The sequence below is a fragment of the Marmota monax genome, unplaced genomic scaffold, assembly GCF_021218885.2.
Source record: "Marmota monax isolate L192 unplaced genomic scaffold, Marmota_monax_Labrador192_F-V1.1 WCK01_AAM20220418_F8-fsc00021, whole genome shotgun sequence".
NCBI lineage: Eukaryota > Metazoa > Chordata > Mammalia > Rodentia > Sciuridae > Marmota > Marmota monax.
The window spans coordinates 2621335-2626233 of NW_026695228.1; positions in this window are offsets into that span (position 1 = coordinate 2621335).

Below are 4899 nucleotides of genomic sequence, written 5' to 3' on the forward strand. Positions count from 1 at the left end.
ATTTGCAACAACTTTATAAGAATACTTTGAAGATAGATGCAAAGATGGAATGAGGTTCTGATTTCTTTAGAGAATATTTTAAGTAGTTAATTTTGTTTTCTCTCTCCCCACCCCCACTCTCATGATGTTGTGATTCAAGCTCCCAACACTGTCATTCAGCTGTATTTGTCTGTGTCCCTTGCCAATATTAAGGGAGGCATCAGGACTGGAACTCTCAATGAGCAAGCCCCAGAGTTGGAACATCTGGATTTAAGGCACATGTCTGCAGATATCACAGGAATTCAAAGGATAAATTCAATTGGGGCCACTTCCTTTTCTCTTGGGGATAATGGGTTAAGTATTTAGAGCCAGATTGGAAAACCACTGTGAAAGGTGAATGAAATAAATATGAGGCCTTGGGTGATAATCTTTGGTGAGGATTAGGAAGGAGGAAGCCAGAGTCAGGACTGGAGATGGCCAATCTCCACTTTAGAAGGCCGGGGCTTCCTGGGGAGGATTTAAATGCTGACAAAGGTCTATCAGATGTCAATTGAGCAATCTAACATTTCCTTCTTTACCAGTTGCTCTGATGGCATATCAAAAGGATGAGTCTTTCTTGGATTTTTGAAAGACAAGAATCAATGAATACCAACTATTCTTCCAAGAGCAAAAGCTCTATCTACTTTTCAGAACTATGAAAGTGCTTTAGGAACCTGTTTTTGTTTTTTGAAACAAGCCACCTCATTAGAAGTGTTGTGGAACTAAAGGAAATACAATATGATAAGAGTGGTGTTTGTTTGGGGCTTTTTTTTTTCTCCAATGCTTTTATATATAAGACTATTTTATATGTAAAGATAAAAGTAAAGATAAATCAAAAAGACATCCCCCCTCATCCAATGAAAAGTCCTTCAAAGAACTAGTTACTCTTCCCTTTTATTTTTCTGCTTTCAGGATGCTCTCTGTAGTACATGGTAAACATTTCTACTTCAAAGACACCAACTGCAGTATTTTAATTTAATTTCTGTTTATTTTTCCTTCTGTACCTATTCCCAACAAGTTTTCTTCTCTTTATCAACATTTGGATTTCAGCTTAACTGCGTATGTAGGGTTTAGGAAATTGTTAAAAAACTATAATGTGTAGGATTTCAATTTTTTCCCTCCATTTTAATTTCCTTTAGCAATTTAGCACTTCTTTTCAAATCACACATACAGAAAAAAACAGAGAAATTTCTTAACACCCCTTTGGCAAATCACATGGAAGGAGCTGCCACTGTTTCTATTTTCATGCTTTGGGCAAGTTATATATCAAATAAAGAGCTTCAACCCAGAACCGAAGGAGAGGTTTTTAAAAAGTCCTTTTTAAAGCAGTTAATTCTTTCAGACAAGATGTACTACAGAAAGCAAAACACAGTCCAGAATTGTGCATCTTAAGCCTTTCTAATACTAATTTTTAAGATACAATGTAAACATATCGCACCTTTTATTTTTCTCAATAGTATGTTAATACTGACATCTCTTTGATTTTTTAGTAAAAATATAATCGTATGCCTCCAGTTGCAACCTAGGTGAAACCTCCAAATCTCACTGTTTACATTACTTTGGACAAAATTCTCTGTTTGGCAGTCACAGATTAGTTAAAAGAATTGTTATGATCCTACACTGGGAAAATTGATTTAATTTTAGTTGATCTCGTAGTTTGCAACGTTTACTTTTGTTAGGGGTGGTAAACTATGATTTATTCTAAAAGAGAAGCAATTATTTTATTTAATAATTAAACTTTAAACTTGCCAAAGTTAAATTTAAATGATTTTAATTAAGTTAAACATTGAAAATCCTGCTAAACTTCAAGGGTAACAAAAACTGTCAGGAGCAATGCAATGACAATCATTTGGGCTCTCTGGTGTGGGTTCTACTCATGAATTTACTTGTGATTTAAAAACTTTGTAAAAATACAACATGCTTTTACATCATACTGATACATTTTCTCTGCTCATTCTGAAAGATGGCTAAATGTCATTACATCCTGCAGTAACAGTGACTTCTGTGTGCATAGTGATTTGCAGTTTTCAAATAGGTTTTTCCTTTTTTTTTTTTTATTAACTAGAACATCTTTGACTTGTTTAATGTAAGCTAAGGGATTTGGAAAATTCCTCACCACTTAATTTTATGCTATTTACTTAATTTTCTGTTGATTAATTATTTTTTTCCATAGTGGGGATTGAACCCAGGGGAACTCTATCACTGAGCTATATATCCAATCTTTATTTATTTTTCTATTTTGAGGCAGGGTCTTCCTAAGTTGCCCAGCTGACCGCAAACCTGCACTTCTCCTGCCTCAGCCTCCCCAGCCACTGGGATCACAAGCATGCTCATCACACCTGGTTCCTGTTTATTAATTTTAGATTATGAAATCAATTTGGGTTGTTAAAAGGTAAGATCAGCCCAGTAGCATTTCTTTAGGACAAGTTCCTTTATTGCCAGTGAAGTTATGTTTTCTTATTTCTGAATTTATGAGCCAATTTTCAGAATTTGTATTTAGATTTAAACTCAATGGGAAGATCGCTGGTAGGGGTGGTAGATTAACTGTTTCACCACTTTACAAGGGGACCCAGAGCATCAAACATTTGAAATTCAAAGCAACGATGGAGTAAGAGTTCAGCTTTGGAAGCAGGAGGAAAATGCATACATATTAAGAAACACATTCACATACATACACACACATGCAGGGAATATTTTTAGTTTTCTTTGTTTTTCAAAATAAGTTATTTGCATTAGGAGGGTACCTTTAATTATGAAATTTTCCTGATGCACTTAAAATATAATTTGCTTGACCAGTGTTCTTAAGGAATGTTAAAAAACAAATTATATTTGTTTTATAAAATATAAATATGTAATATATATAAATAAATAATATATTTATATTATCTGAAATATATAAACATATAACAAATAAATACATTTGTTTTTATAAATCAAAACTATATGTTTTTGTGTTGGGATATAGCTCAGTAGGTAGAGTGCTTGCCTAGCAGGCACAAGGGCCTGGGTTCAATCCCCAGCACTACCAAAAAAAAAAAAAAAAAGAAAAAGAATGGAAAACTATATGTTTTTGATTTATAAAAATAAATCAATGAATCATGATTTTTTTTTTTTCCAAACCAAGATCTCCACATAGAAATGGAGTTGGAAATTAGAACAACCCTACACTTGCTTAGGGCATTTCATGCTCTTGGGCTCAATTTTCTCATCTCCATTATAATCCTGAGAATAATAGGTAGCATTTGTAATGTCCAATTTACCTTCCTTTCAGCAGTGTTATGAAATAAAGTTAGGTAATATCTTTTTTGCCAAAAACCCAACAGCTATAGTCTTCCCTCTAAAGGCGCCAGCTACCGATTGTACTGCCCTACCTGGGTGCCCTTCCACCTTTTAACTTCTCCCTGCCATGAAATGTGAGTGGAAGCGGGTGGGTGTCTCTTCTGGGTTGAAGTTTTGAAGAAGTGGTGCTCTCTACATTCCTTCCCCTCCTACTGCCTGGAAGCAGAAGCTTCAGAGCCCTAGGGGATAGTTAAGGTTTTCAGGGGACTCAAGGAGTGTTCCTGGAACTTGAGACTTCCAGTTTTAAAAATTGTGACAGTCCAGGGCTAAATAGGATGTGTTAGACACCCCAGGAGATGCTCACTGACCTAGGTCACCTACCTTGGATTATTATGTGAGTGACACATAAGTCAGTGAGGCTTTGGAGTTCATTAGTTGCTGGAGGATGGAATGGGTGTGCTACCTGTCCATGCTCATCAAAAGGACCATGGCCAACACTCGGATAACAAAGAACGGGTTAGCAAGAGAAGAGCACAGCAAATTTATTTTATCAAAGCTTAATGTGTTACAAGAGCCTTTAGATACAAAGATCCAGAGACCCAAAGGAAATTCTATTTTTATGCTTAGGTTTGATGAAGGAGGGTCGGCTGTGTAGAAACGTGACTGGACCTAAGGGTCTGATCCAATGGTAATAGAGTGAGGGGGAGGCCCAGCAAGGCCTGTCTGTTCAGATTCTTCTTGGCCTCTGTGTAGCAATCCTTCCCCCAGGTGTGGGGAGGGTCCCTGTGGAATGAGGGCATTCAAGGGAGAAGGGAGAGTGACTTTTTAGGCTTTATGGTTTGCTTTGGGGGAGAGTTCTAATTCCTATGACTCGCCTTGGGGGAGAAGAATTATGGTTTCTGTGACTCCCTTCAGGGGCAGACAGAGGGTTGGGAGGAAGGAGAATGGGAGAAGGCCACGAAGACCTTGCTTCTGGGGCCCTTCTCATCTCTTTCAGTTCAGGGTATTTGGCTTGCTGAGGTGCCACACTTTGGGGTATCACGCTCTGAACACCCATAGCTGCTGTCCACTGGCTTTACCTTAAATAATACACACTGTAATTGCTACTCGGTCACCCGCCTTTTGGGATTGGCACTTGTCAGTGAGAGGAGGTCAAAGGCAGGAACTCTGGCTGTCACTCTCACTAGCTATGTGACCCAAAGCATGGCCTTGGCAGAATATTCCAGTTGGAGTAGATGAATGGTTCTCAAAGTGTGGTTCGGGGATAAAGGGGGTTTTTGGGATCCTTTCAGGGTATCCATGAGGGCAAAACTACCTCCTTTACAATACCAGATGCTATTACCTTCTCCTTCTCTAGGAGATATGCAGAGGAATTTCCCGAGGCTACACATGTGTGATGACATTATAGCTCTGGTGGCCCATGGAATGTGTGCTGTCACATTCTTGTGTTTTAGGGTTTCTTGTTTTTAATTTTCTAGAACAGTAAATATTAATAGAGGAAAATCATACAAGCAAAAGCTCCTTGAGGTCACTAGAGATTGTTAAGAGTTTAAAAGCTCCTGAGACCAAAAAGTTTGAGAACTGTTGAACTGGATAATTTCT